This window comes from Tiliqua scincoides, chromosome 4 (assembly GCF_035046505.1).
Source record: "Tiliqua scincoides isolate rTilSci1 chromosome 4, rTilSci1.hap2, whole genome shotgun sequence".
Lineage (NCBI taxonomy): Eukaryota > Metazoa > Chordata > Lepidosauria > Squamata > Scincidae > Tiliqua > Tiliqua scincoides.
The window spans coordinates 206,130,369-206,154,385 of NC_089824.1; the positions used below are offsets into that span (position 1 = coordinate 206,130,369).

The 24,017-nt window shown below is 42.7% G+C and overlaps 1 long non-coding RNA gene across 1 annotated transcript; it reads left to right on the forward strand.

Annotated features, from left to right (window-relative positions):
• Positions 1-4,207: 4,207 nt before the first annotated feature.
• On the forward strand, positions 4,208-21,760 carry LOC136649308 (uncharacterized). The gene is made up of 5 exons (XR_010794382.1): positions 4,208-4,309; positions 4,515-4,666; positions 13,024-13,164; positions 15,526-15,771; positions 20,692-21,760. It is a non-coding gene; the product is annotated as an uncharacterized lncRNA (long non-coding RNA).
• Positions 21,761-24,017: the final 2,257 nt, after the last annotated feature.

Genomic DNA, 24,017 nt, shown 5'->3' on the forward strand with positions numbered 1-24,017 from the left:
CCGCAGCTGGCGCACCAGCCGAAGCTGAGCGAAGGCCCCCCCTAGCCACAGCCGCCACCTGGGAATCCAGGAGCAGCTGCGAGTCCAGGTGGACCCCCAAGCTGCGGACCTGCTCCTTCAGAGGGAGTGCAACCCCATTCAGCACAAGCCGATAGTCCAGCACCTGCATCGAGGATTTCCGAACCAGGAGAGCCTCTGTCTTATCCGGATTTAATTTCAGCTTGTTAACCCCCATACAGATCCTCACTGCCTCCAGACAGCGCTCCAGGCCCTCAACCACCACCCTGGAGTCTGGAGAAAAGGAGAGATAGAGCTGGGTGTCATCGGCATATTGATGGCACCCCACTCCAAAGCCCCGGATGACCTCTCCCAGCGGTTTCATGTAGATGTTAAATAGCAGGGGGGACAGAATTGTGAGCCCTGTGGCACCCCGCACCTCAAGGGCCAGGGTGTCGAACAGGCATCCCCCAGCACCACCATCTGGGACCGACCCTCCAAGTAGGAGCGGAACCACCGCAAAACAGTGCCTCCAGCTCCCAACTCGGCCAATCGGCCCAGAAGGATACCATGGTTGATGGTATCGAAAGTCGCTGAGAGGTCCAGCAGGACCAACAGGGACGCACTCCCTCTGTCCAGTCCCCGGCGTAGGTCATCCACCAAGGCTACCAAGGCGGTTTCCGTCCCAATTGCTAATTGTAAATGGCTATCAGAAGGCTTGATGAATCTTGTTTCATAGAGTGTTTCATGCATACTTGGCTCTCCTGTGCTAGATGTGGATGATTAGACATAAATAGGACTCTTTAAGTGGCACTAACTTCCATTTATACCCCTGATGCTGATGATACATTACACCCCAATGCATTGCAATATTCATTCAAAACCCATTGAACTGGATGGATGCCCCTGTTAAAGTTCAGCCACTAGTTGGACACAACACTTATGTTCTTATATTCTTAACTGGATCAGAACCAATATATTTCAGATCTAAGGCTGTCAGAAAAGTTTAATAAAATGCTGGCTAGAAATCTGCTTTAGGCATAGAATAATCATGCTTTCATACTCGTACAAAGCAATTGACTAGACTACCTGTAATGTTGGACCTCTACAAGTTTGGTTAAATGGCTGGCGACCTTCAGTCTTGAAAGACTATGGTATAAGCCTACAGCACCCGGTATTCCCAGGCGGTCTCCCATCCAAGTACTAACCAGGCCAGACAAGATCTTGTGCAGGGTAACAGTTGCTGCAAGTTTGGTTAATCAACCACAATAATACATTTTTCTTAATTTACTCTAGCATCATTGGCATTCTGTTCTAAATCACTGATATTTGCTGTGGCTTCCACAAGTCTACAGTAAAGACAAATGAAATCTTATAAATCCAATGGCTAATCTAAACAAATTATTTCCCATTTAATGTTCTAACATTCCTAGGATCACTTGCTGTTTGTTTTTTACAGAGTGCACTGGTGCTATTTTAAGGGAAAAATTCAGCTGACACTTTTTTCCCCCTCAAGGTAGTGGTTCAGGGGTTTTTGTGTTAAAGGTTCTAAGTAACTTTGATTAAACATTAAGAACATAAGAACAACCCCACTGGATCAGGCCATAGGCCCATCTAGTCCAGCTTCCTGTATCTCACAGTGGCCCACCAAATGCCCCAGGGAGCACACCAGATAACAGGAGACCTGCATCCTGGTGCCCTCCCTTGCATTCGACATAGCTCATTTCTAAAATCAGGAGGTTGCACATACACATCATGACTTGTAACCCATAATGGATTTTTCCTCCAGAAACTTGTCCAATCCCCTTTTAAAGGCATCTAGGCCAGATGCCATCACCACATCCTGCAGCAAGGAGTTCCACAGACCAACCACACGCTGAGTAAAGAAATATTTTCTTTTGTCTGTCCTAACTCTCCCAACATTCAATTTTAGTGGATGTCCCCTGGTTCTGGTGTTATGTGAGAGTGTAAAGAGCATCTCTTTATCTACTTTATCCTTCCCATGCATAATTTTGTATGTCTCAGTCATGTCCCCCCTCAGGCGCCTCTTTTCTAGGCTGAAGAGGCCCAAACGCCGTAGCCTTTCCTCATAAGAAAGGTGCCCCAGCCCAGTCGCTCTTAGTCACTTAGTCGCTCTCTTTTGCACCTTTTCCATTTCCACTATGTCCTTTTTGAGATATGGTGACCAGAACTGGATGCAATACTCCGGGTGTGGCCTTACCTTACCACACTCCAGGTGTGTACCATTTGTACAACGGCATTATAATATTAGCCGTTTTGTTCTCAGTACCTTTTCTAATGATCCCAAGCATAGAATTGGTCTTCTTTACTGCTGCCACACATTGGGTTGACACTTTCATTGACCTGTCCACCACCACCCCAAGATCTCTCTCCTAATCTGTCGCAGACAGCTCAGAACCCATCAGCCTATATGTGAAGTTTTGATTTTTTGCCCCAATGTGCATGACTTTACACTTACTTACATTGAAACACATCTGCCATTTTGCTGCCCGTTCTGCCAGTTTGGAGTGATCCTTCTGGAGATCCTCACGATCACTTCTGGTCTTCACCACTCGGAAAAGTTTGGTGTCGTCTGCAAACTTAGCCACCTCACTGCTCACCCCTGTCTCCAGATCATTTATGAACAACTTGAAGAGCATCGGTCCCAGGACAGATCCTTGGGGCACACTGCTTTTCACCTCTCTCCACTGTGAAAATTGCCCATTGACACGCACTCTCTTTTTCCTGGTCTTCAACCAAGTCCAGGAGAGAACCTGCCTTCTAAATCCCTGTCTGTGGAGTTTTCTCAGTAACCTTTGGTGAGGGACCTTGTTGAACGCTTTCTGGAAGTCCAGATATATAATGTCCACGGGTTCTCCCGCATCCACATGCCTGTTGACCTTTTCAAAGAATTCTAAAAAGGTTCGTGAGGCAAGACTTACCCTTACAGAAGCCATGCTGATTCTCTCTCAGCAAGGCTTGTTCGTCTATGTGTTTTGAGAGTCTATCTTTGATGAGGCATTCCACCATCTTACCCGGTATAGATGTTAGGCTGACCGGCCTATAGTTTCCCAGGTCGTGTCCCCCCATTGCTCTCTAAGCAGGAGGTATGGGGATAGGGATTGTGCTGTATGGGGTCAGGGTGAACAACTCTGAAGAGGCATTAGTAGTAAGATAATGGGAATATTTCTTCCTTTGTAAGGGCAGAGAGAAAATGAATGTTTGGGAAGTTAATTGGATTGGATGGGCAATTAATTGAATAGGGGGATTATTTTCTGGTGTTGATTTTTAGGACTCATTCTGCCTCTGTCTTGTTTTCAGGCCCAAATTAGACAAGATCCATAATTGACTTTTCTGTCTCTTTAAATTTTTGGTGAAAAGCAGTGTCTGTCATCGTCCCCCATTGGGATTAGGACTGCAGCACCAGGAGGGGAGTGTAATTCCTTCCCCATAGTTGTATTCTCCCTGAAAATCACCTTTCTGAAATGTTTACTGTCTCAGGGAAAACGTACATGTCCCTAATATCTGATATGCAGAAGAATTCTGCCTTTGAACATGGGGGTTTCAAATAGCTATCATGGCTAATAGGTGGGGCTTCCATTGGGGATGTGGACCAGAGCAGGAACCTCTGGGTAGAGGACCTCTGAGTAGAGCCAAGGAAAACTGCGATGTGACTGGCTGGGCAGGCTGGGTGGGACTTTTTGAATCCCCACTTCATGGATATACCAGCTGCCCCTGCCTAGGATTATAAACATCTGGAATCAGTTACTAACCAGGGTGATTGAAGTAGTGGAAAAACTACTACATCAGTTTCCTCTTTCTTTTTCCCCTCCCTCCCTCCCTGAGGCAAGGATTTTTGAGTTTTGGGATAAAGGGAGGAAGGTAAGTATGAAAAGGGACAGTATTGATTTGGATGACCTTGTTCTACTTCTAAAAAAGCTCATTGTGGCAATTAGAGCACAAAAATAACATTCAAGGACAGCTACATTTTAACTGCTTTCTGTTTCTCTAATTTTGCTCATTATTGTTGTTGTGGTTGCAAAAGGTTATGTTGATTTTTCCTGTGGCTAAGAATTCCATTCTGAAAATTATGCCACTACTGATGATACTTGGAAAGAAACAAAGTTTTGATTTTGTAATTTATGGCTGCTGTTTTTGTACTGTTTGCTTCAAAAGCAATGGAGAGAAGAAATAAATGAATAAAGGCTCTTGTGAACTCAAAGTATCCATCCATGGAAGAGGCTGCCTGTTGGATCTCTGCAAGATACACTGCTCTAGATCTGCAACCTTTCTATCAGCCTCTTACTGGGAGGTACGTAATTCAGCACTGAGTGTAATTGGAGCATACTCCTGATGCAGAGATTCAGCAAAATTGCCCATAGTCAGAGGTGGTTGCCAATGGCAACTCTGTGTGACTCATGTAAAAACATGGGGGGAGGGGGTAAGCATAAGTGGGTAATAGTTAATGTCTTCAATTTTAATTCAGAAAAAAAATGTGTCTTGTCTCTTGAATTTAGGAAAACGTTAATCTATGGCATTCCCAAGGGAGGAGTGTGAAACTATATGGAAAAGAGCCTTTGGGAAGCTGGCCTCTTTCTGTGTGCTTGTGCTCCAGTTCTGTACACAACTGGGAGTAGGTTCTGTTGAAGTCAGTGAGAAATACTGCTGAGTAAGTATCTAAGCTTGTGCTGAAACCTACGATCCTAAACAAACTTACTAGGGAGATTGCTCCACTGAACATGGTGGAACTCCTGGTTAAACAGCTTCATATTTGAATTGTTAAAAACCAAATATGATGATGTTGGTTTTTCAAAAAATGCTTGTAAGAATTTATCAGCTGTTATATAATCCTTCTTGGAACAAGAGTTAATTATCAACATTTTCTTTACTTCAGTCTCTGTCTACTGAGCTTGACTTTCTTCATGATGAGGTAAAGAAGCCAGATTGCTGAATGGATATCTGATCCCAGCAAACAGAAGTTTTGATAGAGAAGCAGACCCAGGAAAAACTAGCTGGAATGGGCGCCAGAACAATCCTGAAGTCTGTAGTTATCTGAGAAGCAAGTACAGAACTCCAGAAGATAGATATTTCTAGAGATTTTAGACTACCAAAACTCCACAAAATGCAATCTGATCAAACTTATTCTTAGAAACCTGTTTAGCAGCAGTTGGCCTAAGGAAATGAATTCATTGATAAAGAATGCATTTTAGCTGTTGCACCCTTCTCTAAAGGACCAGTTGTTGCCTTCCTGCTTTTGGGCATTATAACGAGATCAGCCAGCTAATGACATATGGAAGACCTTGCACGCTGTTCATTCAGATTAGGAAGCCAGCATTCTTGAAGGGGAGCGCTAAGGGTATAATTAGTTAGGTCTGACTAAACCAAGATTCAGCAACCTGATACTTTCTAAAGCATAGCCCAGTCTTCTGTAAAAAGGCTGGGCCTTCCAGGAGTGTTTTCAGAGGGCTGTTTTAAAAGAAAAAAAAAAGAAAAGAGCTCTCTCTGATAACGGGAGCAGAAACTCTTGTAGAAAAGTTTCCAGCCTCACAGGGAGGGTGGGGGATGTTGTGTCTGCTAGGCTGGAGAGGATTATGGCCATTTTCTGTAGGCTGCTAGCAGCGTTGCCTGTGATGTAATGGTGGTTGTGGCAAAGGTGCTATTCTTCACTGTGGCCTGTAGGAGTCATAATATTTGGCTGTTCAGTACACAGGCTCTTGCTCCACAGCCAGCCCCTCCCCCAGCTCCCTCCACAGAGCTTTTCCCCGAGGCAAATGTCTTGCTGTGTCTGGAGTATCAAATATGCACAGGCACTTTTTCCTTCTCTCTCCCTCTGAAGGATTTCCCTGTGTAGTAGTTACACAGCAAGCTTGGTTTCTGTTGTCGTTGTCCCCCAACACGTCTAGAAGCGTTTGTGTTAGAGTTTCTTATGGTATGAATGCAAAATACACTGTCATACATACACACAAAATGCAGTCAGGGCCTCTAGATGTTGATTTAACAGTGATGTAGGTTTCTGTCATGAGTTTGCCTTAGTCAAGTAGTGTTTACAAGTCAATGAGTTTGTTCCACCTGAACTGTTTGATGTGTGCTAAGCTTCTGCAATCAGTGGTTCCTTGAGGAGTCATCAAGGAGTGTGAGGTTCTGAAACTAGCCAACTCTCCACCTATCGCAACATATTCATCTGGGTGCAATTTAAATTATTCATTTTTAATAGGTTGATGAAAATTAATAAGGATGTGCAAAATGTATTTCTTTTTATTTCCACTGAAATTTATTTGCGTTCCCCACATACTGCCATTGGGTACTTTGGAGACTTATCTACAAAAGTGAATATGCAATTTTCAGAAAGCAAATCTGAAATGATGTTGCCTCTGTCAAGTGTTGTTGTGCATGGAAGAACGCAGGCAACATTATAAATACAGATATGAATCGTTGTGCATTGCATGTGCAGTTGGCATAAATAGACAACAGATTGTGTCTCTCCCTCCCCCCAATCTGATATTATTTGCAGACCTGCTGCCTGTTTGGGAAAGTAAATATGCACTTTTGGCTTCAACTGAAAATTGTAAATGTTCATCACATTCCGAATTGGAATTTAAAAAATTATACTGTATAGAGCAGCTGTGCATGGCTTCTTGTAGCCAAAGTTATTGTAAATCTTGCAGTGATTGGGCTCATAGCAAATGCAGTTTAAATACTATTATCATAACTCTGTCCTATATCTAATGAGATGCTCTCTTATTCATATTTGATGTCCATAGACCTAAGGCAAGTAATTGAAACTCTTAACAGAATTTGCTACACTACTGCAAACCTTTCTGGTAGTTTTGTTTTGTGAATTGGAAGTGAAACTTTAAATGGAATAGATGCAGGTAATGAAAATGCCTGGGAGAGGGAGGGTATAACAGGCCACTGTAAGAGTTTCTATATGGAGCTATCCTTGAAAAGCATTGGAAGTTACAGCTTGTCCAGGATGTGGCAGCATAGGTTCTTCTTGGGAGCATATGGCACTTGTTTTATATAATCTGCAATGCTAGTTCATTTCTGTACTAGATTCAAGGTGTTGATTTTGACCTTTTAAAGTCTTAAATTGAACCAAGTTACATGAGGGTCTGTCTATCTATGAATCTGCCCTCTACTGTCATTCATCACTGAATGAATGCTGTTCTCCAGGTTTCCTAGCTATCAGAGATTTGATTTGAGGGTGACAGAGCCTTTTCTGTTGTAGCCCCCAGGTTGAACCCCTGTCCCTGGAAATCTCTGTTGTTCTGCCAAATATTTTATTTGGTTTGGCTGAGTTTTTTTTCCCTGCTCCTCAGTTTCTCTTAATTTTTTTGTGCTGCTGATTACACAGGCCTACAAAATTGAGGGTCAGAAAAGTTTTTCCCAAACTTTATGGTGGTTTGATATGAATTTGGGGTGCTGATTCTAAAAATGGCATCTGTTTTGCCCTATCACGTCTAGTTTTGGAGATATAGTATAGCCTCATTAGTGAATGGTTCAAGCAGCTTCCTCATGAGGAAGCCATGGTGTAGGGTTCCTCATGAGGAAGCTGCTTGAAACATTCACTAATGAGACTATACTAATGAGACTATACTAATGAGACTATACACATCCAAAACTAGATGTGATAGGGCAAAACAGATGCATTTTTGGAATCAGCACCCCAAATATACCCAGGAATTGGTGTAACATTTAAGGAAGCAAAATGTGTGTTGGCCTGTGTTATTTGTCTTAGGCGGCAATCTTAACCACACTTTCTTCAGAGTAAGCCCCATTGAACAAAATAGGACTTACTTCTGAGTAGACCTGGTTAGGCTTGTGCCCTTAATTATTTAGGTTGAATTGTTCTGTTTTGTTTTAATTTGATACATTAATTATTTCGTTGCTGTGAGCCTCCTAGGGGGATGAAAAGTGAAATACAAATCCTTCAATAGAATTAAAATATAATTCTATTAGTAATGCATAATATTCACAACTACTACTGTGTAAACACACAATACAAAATGTCTGTTAGATTTTTTCAGAAGCTTTATTGCACTTAGATGGGTGATAAGTGTTTGCAGAAGTCATTGGGTCAAATGAGGTTGCTGCCATATAGTACTGACTGCGAATACTTGCAAGCCTTGGCATTAATCTTATGTAATTTACTGGCTTATGATCAGTAAAACAATAGGCAATAAATCTGTGCCTGTTTGAAATACGTATTCTTTCATAACTACCTAGTCATAACTTTCATAACTACCTATTAACCTAGTCCCACATCAACTTTCCAATATTCCTTCTCTCTTATGGTTTACATATGCTTTCAATGGATAATTTCTAAACTTTTGTGATACTGACTAAAGTTCATTCCTATTGGGCTAGCTCAGTGATACCCGAAAGGTCTGCAGGTGTGCTGTGGGAGTTTAGAGCACAGTGATTGAAAATTGCAGAAAAACTCTCCTGGGTTCTGTCTGTAGTCACTAATTGTTTGTCTTCCTCTGCCAGCCAGAACCCAGAAGAGTCTCCCAGAAGCAGGAAGTTACATCACAAGAGGAGTAAACCATAGAGATCAGTGGCTGTGAGCAGAAAAATGTCAAAAATCGCTGAAGCCAATCATATTTTTTTGGAAAGATTTAATCTGTGTTCCTGCTCATTAAACTCTTAAAGACAGAAATCTAGAATTGTGAACACCTTCGTTGTTTAAAGTGATGTTCCGTTAATCTAGTAAGCTTTGTATTGAATAAGCAATAAAGCATCTTAACACCCACTAAACAAAAAAAGTACAAAACGTCTTTGGTGTTCAAAATATAAATTGAGATATAATATCTTATAACCCAATCCTATCCAGGCATTATGTTGGTGGATCTTGTGATCTGGGCTGCTGGTGCAGCAGGCACTCCGCCATTCTGCAGATGGCCGCTGCCTGTGCAAAGCCCCAGAGGCTGTGTGCAGGCGACACTGGCCCACAGAACCTTCACTGTTGTTGGTAAGTCAGTGACAGGCCATATTGGGGCAGGGAGCAGGTGTGGCTGGGCTTAGGGCTCTTCATGGCAGTCATACATGCTGGATCTCATGCCCCTTACCCCCACCCAGACCTGCCCTGAGAATTTTAGAGGCACCTGGCATAGGCCTGAGGTGACCCATTGGGGACCAGGTAGCCTACAGGGAGGTAAGTAAAAAAAATTTTTTTTATATCCTCTGACTATCTGGTCCTGGCCAACCCATAGCACACAGCACAGGCTGCAATAGCAACTTGGCATGCTCTGGGCCAGCAGGGGATAGGATTGGGCTGAGTAGGTAAAGAGTTCCAGCAAGTTCATTCTGTATATTATCCTGAGGAATGGACAGTGAACTAAAGTATAGAGACTTCTTTCTGAAATAAACTGTACAGAATGACACAATGCCAACTCAGCAGGCTGATCTTTCGCAAAAGACGCTAGTGTAATTTCTGTGGTGTTAAAGCCTTATCTCAAATCATCTAACTTAGGAAATTGTGTTGGAGGTTTTTACCCAACAACATATTTCTGTCACTGTCTTGGATCCTCTTCATATTTGGAGGGGGTACATTCCATATAGAAATTGAGATAAATTAGCTAGTTACATCTTTTGCAAGGCAATTTCCCACATCAGTTGCATTCAAAAAAGTATTTGTTTAAACTAGAGTTTTAAAATGCCTTTTTAAAATATAACCATTTGATACAGACTTTTATATTTTTGTGATTGTCTTGGGAGCTTGGGTGTACAGCAAGTTGGGTAATAGATTTGAAAATATATGTGTATGTGATAGATTTGAAAGTATGTGTACACCTGTGTATATATATGCATAGCAGCCACTTTGCTATATTATTTACTTACTCGTATAATTAGAAAAAAAGTTGTTCTCCAGTGTCTTTAGATTAGTGGTGGTGTATCTTCTAATCTGGACAGAACGGCTAGTGTTTTGTCTTTTAAAAAAAGCAAGTTCATCACAATCATATGTTTTGTTAACTAAAAAGATCTTCACAAAAACAAGTATACCTTATTATCATTAAGTATATTTATATACCGCTTTTCAACAAAAAAAGTTAACAAAGTGGTTTATAGACAAACAGAAATAATTAAATGTCTCCTTGTCCCAAAAGGGCTCATTGTTGCCACACAACCATGGTAAATCTGGTCACTTGTGTAAATAAATGATCTCGTTCACATGGCTGGACAATAACAAGCTGCCATTCGTAAATAATATTCCTGGATGTATTTTAAAAATGGTTAAATCTCAAATGATTTGATTTCTGTAAGTGTAATTTTGTTGCCAATTCACCTCTGATTGGTACTAAAACTGCCTACTACCCTGCACCTATCCTGCAAAACATATTGTTAAATGGCTTGTGCTAAGACTCTTTGTGTGCCACCAATTCAGCAAAAAGGGTTTGTACATTCTATACCTGTGTGTCCTCTCGTAGCCAGCAGGAGCAAAGGAGCTTTCCTGGCCTGTATGGAAAATTCTAGCTCTTTGCAGTTGCTGTGGCTAACGGTTGCTATTACACGAGTGTGCTTCAGTGTAGTTTACCCAGCAGAGCTCAGCCTGCAGGAGTCGCCATGATGACTGCAGCTTCCCTCCTGGCTGCCCATCCCCCCATCTGTACTGCAGTGCCAGTTCCATGGTGAGTGAGAGAGAGAGAAAGAGAGTGAGTGTGTGTGTTTTCACATAGTCATACGCAGACTATTTTTATTCCCTCTGAGCTGGCAAGGCTGTGCCATGTTGAATGGGAACTTTTCAGGATCTCTTTTCTAATACTGCCTCTTTCAGCTGACCTTTTGCAGTTGTTTAGCCCTTTAATTGCCAAGCCAGTCTCTATTATTGGGGGGTCTGAATCTTCTCTTTTGTGTGGAAGTCAGGATGATTTTGAGGCCACATCACCACCCCATTTGTATTGTGTGTCTCCCCTTTTTTGTCGCTAGTTCATTTGCAGGGGTTCCTCATTTTCATTGTGCACGAGCACATATGGTTTTCTTATTTGAAGCTAGCACTTCTCCCTGGGCCTGATTCCAGGAGGTTCTGGGTAGCTTATTAATTTTTAACTACACGACGCTCTGGATGCTCGCCTCTCTGGACTCAGTTTCCCTGTGTTTGTAAAATGTGAATATTGGCCTGCCTCCTGGTGCTGCTATGGAGACTTCTCATTATTTGACTGCCCTCTGGCATCGGTTATGAGACTGCAATGCTGCAGCTGCCTGCCATTGTTGATACCACAGATACAACAGTGGGTCAAAGAATAGTGCATCACTTGGGAACCATGCAGCAGATGGAATGTGTTTAAGCGCTTTTAATTTGGATTGCAGCAGCTACACTTGCCTTTTCAGGGAGGAGAAGTGGTTTCCCTTCCACAGGTATGTTTCTTGTTCAGAGGTAAAGCTGCATAATCTGTGCAGAAACAAGAACGAGAAACCCTTTGGCAAAGCCCAGATTGCCTGGGAGTTGCAGGTTGTCAGGTTGATCACAAATAATTGATAGAAAACAAGCTAAGACCCTTATTCCGTGGCCATGTTCCTTATGGCAACATCAGGTGGAAAAACTCAGCAAGGTCTGTAACTGAAAAGAGAAACTAGCGCGAGACCCCAAGCCTGTGAGAGAACACTGACAATGACAACTAACAATGCTGTAGTAGTCTGATAACTCGTTCAGGTTCAGGGCTATTTGTATTCTGTTCATGACTTTGCAGCTCAGGTACAAACTCTCACTTTGGCCACCTTATGTGACTTCCTGAAAATCTCAGCTAGGCTTTGTGGCTGATCAGCATGGGAAGAACCCTCGGAAGTGTTTCAATAATCTTCATAGCTTCATAATCACTATGGAGGTAAGCAGAATTTGGTGCAATCTGTTTTTCCCCTCATGGCACCACCTCCTGCCATGCACTCATTCTATGTGTGGTTTCCTTGTGTTGTTCCCCTGACTTCAGGGTAAAGGTAATACTTCCTTCTCTAGCTGGCCTACCAGGGGCTGCAGTGAAAAAAAAATTACCACAGAAAACATGTTCCTAAATTTACATTTTCTGAAGTAACATGGGAGGGGGCATTTGTCTTGGAGAGTTGGAGGATAGGTGTTTATTGCTTCTCAACCCTGCCAATTCTTTGCAAATTCCCCCCCCCCCCGCCTTTCCCTGCTTATCATCTGGTCTTGAAGGCTGCTTGGGAGAAAAAGGGCTAAAAGCATTTGGGGTGGGAATGAATGGTGGCATTCATGGATAATGAGGTAAAGTATCCAGGCCTTAGGTATTAGTTACTGCCTGCTTCTCCAACCTGTTGCTCTTTAAAGAATTTGCAGTAGCCATGGGCAAAATAGCCACCCTGCATTGTCAGATTCCTACAGTCTTACTTGCGGGTAGATAGATATACTTAATGCATTAGGATATTTACAGGAATAAATTATGGGGTGCTTCCTCTGAACATCGATTGTAACATCTCAGCAATAGAGTTGCTCCCCTTGATTCGATCAAGGTTCAAGTATTAAAATAGACTTGAAGAGATGGAAGAGTATAGGAAGAGATGCACAGAGCAGCAGGTATTTCCTCCTGCGTAATGGAAAGGTGGTGTAGCTGCTGCTGATTTTGAACAGATTGCCTCCTGCAATGCTGATGCATTGAGGCAGGGTTAGTGTAGTTTCATCCCCTATGAACGTAGGTGGTACAGACTAGGAAGTGCAATCTATTTCTTCCCCTTATATGGCTTTGCCAACATTTGCAAGTCTTCCACATCCTTGTTTGAAATGTTGTTTTTGCCGACTTTGTCCATCATTCCCCACCTCAATCCTGTCAGGTCAGGACATCCTTCTTTTATTCTTCGTTGCCTTTGAGTTCTTGGTCTGCCCACAGATTGTGTGTGGTGGGGAGATAGGTAGGAACTTATCTTTCTAGCTGCTCCCCAGTGTGCTTTTCACACTCTAGACCATCATATAGATGTAATTTCAGAAGAAGAGACCCAGTGTTAGTGTTAGTCCTGACACTGGCTCATTGTGTGATTGCATCTAGCCATTTAACCTTTGTGCCTCCATTTTCTTCACAGCTGGAGAAGGGTGGCAGTACTTACCTGCTTTTTGGAGTTGTTTCTTGGTATAATTAGAAAAAATAGCAACTGTTGCTGCTCTCCAAAGCTTTTGAAGGGCTCTGTATTTCAAGAACCTATTTGGAGCAGGGAGATGAAAGCGTAAGTAAGCTATAAGCAGGGAATGTGTGCAACCTCCACAATCGTCTGTTTAGGATTAGTATATATTCTGGGTCTGGGAACATATGTCACAGTTTTGCAGGTCTTTTCGTAAAACTGGTAAATGACTTTAGGAACAATTTGTGTGACAGTGGTACATTTGTGAAGGTATATGTAAATTCATTTCTAATGCGTCCAGCTTCAAGAAATCTTAATTATTTACTGCACTTGATACAAGAAAAGCATTTTAAAATCAACATCCAGTTGAAACTATATCTACAGTATAACCACAAATCTGTAAAAAAATAAATCTAAGCTGAAACTCTGGAAAAGTGATATAAATGTCAGTGTTTAACTTAAAAAAAATTATTTTTCCTGTTCTTCATTTTATCACATTTTTATACCGCCCTTCCTCCAAGGAGCTCAGGGTGGTGTACACGGCTGTTCCCCTCCTTTTTTCGTCACACAACCCTGTGAGGTAGGTGAGGCTGAGAGAAAGTGACTGGCCCAAGGTCACCCAGGAAGCTTCGTGGCTGAGGGGAGATTTGAACCTGGATCTTCCAAGTCTGAGTTCAACTCCCAAACCACTAAACAACCCTGGCTCTTCACTTAATTATGAATCCCATTAGAACATCTGCAGAGTTGGGCTCTGGTGGGCCTTTCTTAGGAGAGGGTTCATTCCCAAGAATTTCTCATTCATGACTTTCCTGCCTGCAAAACTGCAGTTTGCAATTTTATAAGATTGTCCCAGCCCGAGGGGAAGCAACATTTCCTAAAGTATGCATTTTCTGATAGTTTCTTTGTGGTCTTCATGCAGGCGCATGGAATGGACTCCTGCAGATGTGCCAAGCACCCTCGGGAGCTTCTAGAGCAGTGTTCTAGATACATACTAGAGAGGTCCATAATCAGCATTGCTACTGTTCTCAGAGCTAATGAGGAAACTCAAATTAGTTTTGGAAAGTTTCATCTCTTTCCAAAAGATGAATTAGTTATTTTTTCCATCAATAGATTTCATCCACCAAGCTCAGATATGGACAGCTGAGGCCTCCGCATAAGTCTTCTGAACTGAAGCAGCCTAAGTAGGTTTCACCTCTAGAGTGATTCTGTCATTTCACATTCCTGCATGAAGAACAAGGCTTTGAACTGGGCATAAGTTTTTGACTTCTTGCTTAAAGAGTTGCTTAACTGGCCGCATCCAGAGAGGAGTTTCAGGTTTCAAATTCATGTGGGAAGCATGAGGTACAGTCACAAGTCTATCTAAGCAGGCTCCAGCCAGAGAGGGAGTATTGCATTCATATACATGCAAGAAATATGAACTTCTGGTCCAGGCGTACGCCTTTCTGTATTGGGACTATTTAAATGAGTTTCCAGGGGTGACACCACCAATCTTCCCTGTAATTTGTATGGGGTCGCAGAGCCTACACAGCTGTTTGGGGGCAGCTTCAGCTTTGCTTGGCGATGATACCCTCTGCATTCATGAGCTCTGGAGCACCATGATGGGAGCTGCGTGGCACTCTGAGTCCAGGTGCACAGCCACATAGTTTAGAGGGAACGCTGGAACCACCTGACATTGCTGCCACTGCCAGATCATGCGGGGGGGGGGGGGAGCCTCATATCATACTCCTTGTTCAGATTTTGTTCTTAAAAAGGGACTGTGCAAACAAACTGCCTTTTTTATTCTTGTGATCTTTGTAAATACCAAAAACCAAAAGTTCTGCAGTTCTGGATTTCTGAAAACTGCAAGGAGCATGGTGAGGAGGTGGGATGATCTGTAGGAGGCAAAGCAGTGCAACTGGCATTTGTTGCAAGCTGGAGGTGGGCTCAAAGGCACTCTGAGCCTGCTGGCCCCTTGCCATGTGCTGCTGACACAAGCCGAATAAGGTTACCTCCTGGCTAGGCCTGGCCCACAAGGCCTTTTTTGATGGCTCTTGGCAAAGCTGGCAGCTGGTTGAGTAGGTGCAAAGGCTTCTGGAATGAGCCTCCACTGGCACAGTGGGCTGGGAGGGGGTGGGACCTGGGGGCTTCAGGGAGCAACAGAAGGGCAAGCCTGGAGGCACTGACTAGGTACCTTTTGAATTAGAGAGGTAAAGGAACTGAGCCAAGGGGAGGGCTTTTGAGCTTAAATCAGACCCACTAGCCAATTAGGAAGCTCAGATGAGAGAAGGCACCTGTCAGAGCAGGACAGCCGACTATAACCCTACTGAAAAGCTGAAGCGCAGAAGGACCTAAGGTGCATTACCCCCTTCCCCCAGCTATGTCTTAGGCCCTTCCATGTGTCATACGTTGTTAAGGAAAGCACATATGTTTGTGTATTAAATTTGTTTAAATATATTAAATCTGTTGTGTGTTTGATTATATATACAGGCATTTTCTGTAGCAGCCGGGGATGTATTCCTCCCTCCTGAAGATACAGGAAACTGTGGATAAAAGCTTCCTGCTTCCTGTTAACGGTCTGTGAGTCATCCCTTCTGCACAATAGAGGGGATGCACTATCTGCCTGCTTATCACTCTATAAGCTTCCTACTTAGCATAGAAACTCTGATAACACTGAGATGTCCAAGGCAGATCTGCTTGATGATGGATGAGCAAATACTGCTACCTACTTTTCAGGTGAGTCTGTCATCACACAGACAAGATGAATTATTACACCACCTCAAGACTTTGAATCTGCTGTGACATGGCAGATCCAACATTAGGTTGGCATTGATGGGGGGGGGGGGGCTAAAAGAACACTGAACTCATTCACAATAGCCTTGCTGCTTGGCCAAGTGGAATCATTCTGCACCTGTGCATCCTCCACCAACTTCTATCCCTCTGCTTCTTTGCAGAACATTTTAGATTACAGTTTTCACATTAAGTTTCTAGGCTTATCTATCTCTTCCCCCAGCTCAATATGCTACAATATGCCTTTCACCCAGCAATAAACAACCTGTCACCTGTTTATGAGAAGGTTCTTCAAAGGTACAGTGAATCTGTGGCTACCTCTTAAACCTGCCCCAGGGGCAGGTCCTGCAACAGCCAACTGACACCCCCCCCCCAACTGTCATACTCCCATGTGTATGCATCAGGTATTTCTCATGAGACCTGGGCACCTGATAGTAGACCAGTGGTTGTCAAACTCGAGACTGCTGTGTAACAAAAACGCATTCCCGTTTGGATTGCAGCTTTCCATTCTGCCTCTGTGTGGCTCATCTTCCAAGTAGAACTAGGCACTGGGAGGCTCTGGGCAGTCTTATCTGTTGCCCGGCATCCCAAAAAGCAGTGCAATAGGATGTCTGGGGAGACACAACTTCCCAGGGTGTCTTGGTGCCCAGATCCATTCAAAAGACAAGCCACGCGGAGGTGGAAAGGTGAGCACGGTAGGCTTTCCTCAAACTCCAGATCTGGTCCCTGTGTTGGGATTTGAAGGAGCCTGCAGTAGACAGACAGCAAGTCCTTCATGTCAGAACTGCAGCTATAGAGGCAAGACTCTTACCTGTCTGCTGCCTGGTTAGCTATCCTGGCTGAGTATGCTATGAAGAGGCTTAGTAAGAGGCAGTGGAGAACAGCGGGTAGCAATGGGCTGGCCTCTTTCTTCAGCCCTATTACGTAACAATTGTTGAGGACAATTATAAAATAGCACTGGAGGACAATGGGCCTTTTCTTCCCTAGTCACCTTATTGCCTCTCAAGGACAGGATGAGTTTCAAAGCTGCAAATGTGGAAATAAAGAGGAGATTTAGACAAAGTACTGGGAGCCACGTCAGACAGGTGTAGGGACAACAGGTTGTGAGGGATAGCAGAAGGGCAAAGTGGGACCTGGAGGTCTCTGCTCAGATGGGGGGGGGGGGAGAGAGACAGCCCTAACTTTACTGGTGTAGTGACTGAAGATTAAGTCAAAGGTTTTGTTTTGGCTGATGTAGTGACTTGGCTCACCTTCTTAGATCTGTTCAAAACACTTTCTACAAGCAGCAGTGCTGTTGACCCCATGCATTGTAATAGTTGACCCTGGTTGTTGTAAGGGGCTGCTATGGATCACCTGTTGGTGTCACTCAGTGCTGTTACTTCTTTGATGCTAGCACTGTAAACAAGGGTGAGATAAGGCCATACACTGGAAGAAACGTTTTCAAGGCAGCTGATGAAAAGTTGCATAGCAGTTTTTACTAGGAGAGGGCAGGGCGGCACCTGGAAGCTTTTACTGGGCTCTGTGTCTGCAGTCTAACACTGTAAACCACACTCAGCCAATGAATACCTCTGGAGCTGGAAAAAAGCCAAGATTAGTTTTAATAACAACAAAAATAAACATTTGTACAACACTGCAGTTTCCCCAGATGTGTATACTGTATTCATAACATTTCTAAGAGAAGCCTCTTGCCTTTCTAAAGCCCCTCTTGGAAAAGAGCGTTAACTATTTCTTCTGCAGTCACTCGCCCAGTCCCCGCCTTTATCACAGCTACAAATTTCTTGAATAGCAGAAATGAGATGCTTCCATGTCAACTTATTAGAAATTTAAGGGCAAAGTTAAAAGTTCTGTGTTCCACCCAGTAATCATTATGGAGCTCCTTGCATGATGCCTACCTAGATGGCATTATTTTATTCAAAAAATGAATATTCTGACTGTTATACGTGTCTACATTTGCCAGCAGGAATCTTCACTCACTGGGCTGATGGGAAAGGTTAAATGAAAGCAAAACATTTGGGAACAATGCCAAGGGTCTTTTTCAAAGGAGATATGAAAAGAGATTATATGGATGGTTGTAATATTCTCTCTCACCCCCTCCCCTCCTGAACCACATTCATCAAGAAATGGTAGTACAGACTTCATGGTTTGTCTGTTGGGCCACAGTGGCCTTTCAGCAGAATATCCATGAGCTTTCTCCATATATACACACAAGCACTGACCTTGAATATATCTTGATAAATACGTGTTTGATCTAGCACAGTGGTTCCCAACCTTTAGGAACTTGTGGACCACTGGGACAAAAATTGGAAGTCATAGACTGCATGTGACTGTGGGAAGTCTGGTCTCCACCCTCACTGGTGGCCTGTCTTCCAAGCACTACCACAGCGTATCAGAGAGGATGGAGAATGGACTGCCCACAGTTGACACTTCAGTGGTTTTGGCTGTGGGCAGGCAGTCCATTCTCCACCCTCATTTGTGGGTCATGGGAAATTGCTTGCTCGGTGAGACATTGGAAGTATCAAAGGTGATTACCCCCCCCCCCCAAGACCTCACAGACCACACAAGGCTCCCCAAGCCTGGAAAATGAAAAAAAAATTGCAACTAGAAGGCATATCTGGTTTCCAATAACAAAACCTTTCGTGACTTCCAATTGTAATTTTATTTTCCAGGTTTGGGGAGCCTTGGGTGGTGGTCACAGGGCTCCCTGCACTCCCCCAGAGCTTGTTGCTGGCTTCAGGTAAGCTAGAACACCCACTTTCCCCGGTAGCAAGTACGATCCTGGGGATCACATTGCTGTAATCCCCCTGCTCCCATCCCTTTAGGGGCCAGACCTGAGTGCTTCACTGGGTGGTCTGTCATGATGCACCAGTGTGGGAACCACTGTCCTATACAATTAAAGAATGATTAAGAGTAGGGGCAGGAATGTGCAGGTTTGGTTCCAAAATTCATTGGGAACAATCTTGTAAGGTCTACATTATTTTGTCACTAGAATAGGCTCATTAACCTTTATTACTCTTCCACAATCCATTCAGGCAAGGTCCATTATGTAGAGATGAGAGGTAGGCAATGTCTGGGATGTGTCTGATGCTTGTTCTTACCACTGGCGTGGGTACCAGAATCCACTGGAATCTGGACTCTTCTAAATTTTAGTAGCACCTTCCTACATATAACACTACTGAGTGTGTTTTATTCCCAGCCAAGAATTTGTTTTTGGCTCTGACTAGGTGAGGAACCTTGCATTAGCTTTGTAAGTTTGTTAACATATACCCAAGCAGCTAGTTTATAATGACACTCTATCAGGACTCATGCAGCTTTACAAAAGGCTCATTTGATCAGACCATGTTGGTGGCCTTGCATTCCCCTTTGCCTGGCCTTCAGTAAGATCGAAGCTAGGGTTGCCTACTCATGAGTAAATGCATAAGCATGGCTTGGTTTCACTTTCCATAGGGCTCAATACATTTTTCCTTGTGAGCTGGGGGGGGGGGAAGACTTCCTTCTTGAGGCCTACATCTATCTGGGACCATTCCAGTGGTGTTGCATTCCCCTAGACCTGCCCTTCAAAGTGGACCAAGTCAGTCACCTACTCATGAGAAAACATGCATGTGTCCCTCCATTTCAGTTTCCATAGGGCTCAATACATGTTCCTTGTCAGCTATTACCTTGTCAGTTTCATGACCTACCAAAAATTTCCCACAAGTCACAACCCACTGGTGGTTCCCGACCCAGTTTGGGAACCAGTACTTTAAATAGTGAGGCAAGACATGCTGTGGGAATCAAGTTAGCTTCCTCTCTGCCCTCTTACATAACAGTCAGCTGAATGCCTTTTCATGCTATCTCCTGCTCAACATTTACACACCTGCCAGATATTCTTTGTGCACTTTGAAAATGGCCATCTAAGAAAGCTACAGCTGAGTTACAGCTAACATTAAGTCTGCAGGAAGGATTCCTTTTATACCAAGCAATAACCAAAATGATTCCATACATTTCAAAAATGTTAAACCACTGCCAGAGGAGCAGTGGAGGCCACTTTGGGCTGATTTTCTGCATAGGGAACTCTTTCAAGGCTAGCCTTCTACAATGCAACAGTCTCACGTATGTTGTCTGGACCTTTAGCTAAAAGGTGAGGTGAGGTCCTGTTAATTTCAGCAAAGCCTAGGAATCCTTTCCTTTTTACAAGACAACTGAAGAGCTTTAATTGTATAATTTAATTTGCCCCATCCATTTACCACTGGGGCTGACTAAAGCAAAGGACTTGGGATTCAAGGACTTGCTACTGTGCAGACCACTTCTAGGTGCTATCTCTGCAACATACCTTCAATTTTGATCAAAAAAGTTAACAGGCAGTTGTCATGGTGTTACAGCCTTCTTTCAGCTAACCAAGAAACATCATAGACCAGTGAGCCTCTTTAGCATCTGGAGCTACCTAAAAAAAGTTTAACAGCCTCTGTGGCTATAATGGTGATTGGGCAGCAGTGCTCCTCCCAACTAACAGATTAACCCTTGATGCACATAACCTAATCTACACTGTCAGTTTTGCGAAGCACCAAAAATTGGGTTTTCCACTGGTGGACCACAGACTCAGTTTGAGAACCACTGCATAGGCCATACAAACAGACAGCATACAGTAATTGATTTTTAACTCTTGGATTTTTCATGGTGGTCATGGACCTGAAACTAAATTATTGTCTTGCATTTGATACTGTGATTGAATATTCAGCAGTAGTAAATGTCCTGACAGGTGCTCCAAAAACAATCAGGTTGATAGTTGTACCACTTATTCGTTAATTAAATCAAACTGCTATTAATTAAAATGTCTTAATTCTCACAAGGCTGGCTCCTAAAGAATTAACAGGTTTTCTTCTACTTCAGAAATGCACCCCATCTCCAAAACACGCGTACAACCTCAGATATCTACAGAAGACTATTTCCTATCAAGTACACAGGTAGCAAGCATCAACACCACTACTAACTGTAAGATGTTTGAAACGGCTTCATAGCAAAAATAAGATGTTAGTTCAAAGAACAGCAGCATTTTTGTCTTGTTCCAACTTTGAAATGTGTCAGCTGGAAAAACTAAGCATAAGTGGTTTTCTGAGAACATCACATATGCTAAAAAAAACAATATTCTGGGTTGTATCCCATGTTTAGTCAGCCATGCCTATCTAAACTTAGGATAGAAAACCTTCCTAAGTTTTGCTAGCTTTGAACTGTCAAAGGGTCTCCATGCTATCCCCCAAGGAAAAAAGTCATTAGCTCTAATATTTGCTATTTCTATCTGAGACATATTTACACAAATAAAGATCAGGAGATGGCACATTTAAGATGTCAAGATGTGTTTAATCTTACCTACCTTACATATAGCACTGATTGCACTGAAGCAACTTTTCCATTCTAGGTATAAGTCAGGTTCAGACAGCCTGTGATGTTTACATTCTTATCTATGATGGCTAAACAATTGTATCCATCTACTATTTAAGCATAGTAAAAAGGAACTATAAATAACTATAACCTTTATGTTTAAAGTTTAAATTTAAGACTTCTTGTAGGCTTGCTTCTTTTGACTTTGGTCCTCTTCCTTCTTTTTACATGAGATGTTCGTAAATCAATAAGCTCCACCTGCATCACAACACTGGTGGGGTTGTCCTCGTCTGTGACTGGGAGGGACCCAACTTGTTTGGGGATAAGGGGCCTGCCCCAAAGGAGGAGTGGGTGGCCCAGGAGTCCTGAATAAGAGCTGTTAACTGGCAGCCAGCAGGTCCTCCCTGATAGCACCATGTCCTCTAGGTGTAAGTATTACAACCTGTCATTTATTCTAAGGATGCTTCAATGCAAAAAGCCTATGAAGTGACAATCTTAAAATTCAAGAGACCAAATGGTTTTCTGTCAAGTAGTGCAGATATTTAAAAATGTGTAATGCAACGTGAATGGCACAAATAAAATTACTGGAAAAACATGTTTGGTGCATTGTTGCTGCATAAGTCCTCTAAATATATTAAAACAGGTAATTCATTCAAGAGGAGTTTACCATGTCATCCACAAGTGCACCCTTGTTTAAGGGATCTGTCTAGAGGCAGTGCTACAATTCTTATCTGGGATACTATATATAAACCACCAGTCACTTCCCTTGGTGCTTACTCCTTTCCCCATACGTGTTTGAATGGATTGATACTTCCAGCTCCCCTTGAAGACATTCATTTCAGTGAAGGTGGCTGATCAGTACATCAGTCTTTTGTTCACATGGATCTGCAACCGTCATTGAAGTGAATAGGGCAGCTTGTGTGTGCATTAATTGCACATGCACCTAGAAAAACAAAATGGGTTGTGATTTGTTGCTGCAGATGCTGGGAGATACCTTGGGACCCGTCTCCAATCATTTCACATCTTCCAGTTGGTTTCACTCACAATAGCAGCAGATGGGCTGGCTGGAACAGTTAGACACACAATAGTACAGATGTTGACACAGTTACTGGTAAGCCACTGGAGAAAGATGCAAGGGTACAGAATGGCTGTTTCCATGAATGAACCGACCAGTATTGAGGACTATGTCAAAAATACAAATCAGTGAACTGCACTGTTTTCCCAATTTTGAATATTTTCATAAATGCATTTAACAGAATAGAAAGCAGAGACCCTCACTATTTCAAGGCTCAATAGACTTGTTTCCTAGGCTCACCATGTTTATAGCTGAGAGAGGAACCTTGTGTTCTATCAGAGGAGTCAAAAGAGGATATTGTGAATACAAAGCCCACCCTCCCCTTTTGTATCTTTAGTGCTGCATTACTCACACACTTTTGAATTTTCACATATTGCAGCTGAGGGGCAGCCAGTAATGATAGTGCAAACCAAAAGTGGAACTTCACAAAGCCGCATGCCCTCCTTCATATTCAAATGCTAGGAAAGTATATGAAGCACAGACCTCATGAGCGCTTGCTCCAAACTGTTCATTTGAAGCACTTCAGGATACCTGCCTATGGAAAGTTGGCACATCAAGGAAACAGCTAGGGGGAAAGTTTCATCTTTTATAACCTCTCTTAAAAAAAATCAGATTTTAAATTTAAAGACAAACAATATCTGCATTATCAAAGGACACCAGTGCAAGACAAGCCAAAATATGTTTCTGTTAAGGGCAAACCTAGATTATGAGGATTGAATTTGAATGATTTATAAACTTTCTGGAGCAGCACGCAGCTTCTAAGTTTGGCTAGCTTCTCTAACAACTGCTTGCGCTTACAAGCTGATACCAAAAAGCTTTCTGATTTAAACACAACTTCTCTGCAGAACAGACAAATACACATTAGCAATGTGTTAAGGAGTTTTGCCTGGAGATTCCTCTAATTTCCACTGCCCCAGAATGCATTTGCCCATATTTCTTCCTCAATGCAAAATGAACCAACTTTGATTCTAGCATCTCTCAACACAGTGAAGCAAAATTAGAGACATGTCCACAGAAATGAGGTCTCAGGATTAGAAGAACTTAAGTCTTCAATAACGGCCAAATGATGTGTCACATAGGAACAGTCTCTCCACAAAGTTAAAGTGAGATATTGGGCTATTTTCCTCCCACCTAACTGTACTATCAGGAAACCTGGTTATAGTAAATACACACATCAGCAGTACTCTTCCCATCCCTAATAAATTCTGTATCTAATGGCATTTTACCCTTGAACAATTACTCACAAATGTGTGCACTGCGCTGGAAACCCAAGGTGCCCATCAACACACTAGGTTACCAAGCACTCTTCATGGTGCTTATCCACCATGCCAAAATGCATCAAGATCCGCTGAAACATGACCTCTGTGAGACTGTATTGTTATACAGATATAACACTATAGTTACAACTCATTGCATAAGATTAATTTGCTGGAAATAGCAAGTGTTTAGGGTTATCTATGCATATTAACTGACAATGAAAGATTCCAAAACATGATCTGGCCCAAAATCATTTGGTACATGAAATTAAAAAATTAAACATATATTTAGATCCAGTTGATTTGAGTAGGCAAGTTTAAGAACATGCTTAACTTCCTCACACAAGGGTTGAAAAGCGCTCAGCTTTCACTGGAGTATGCCTCAAACTTAACTTGCACAGCCTTGCACATTTTCATTCATCTATTTGCTTGGTTGAATAGGTTTCAATTTCCATACAGGCAGCTTCTTTTGATAAATATGAAGGCTGCTTCAGAAGAACATCTCA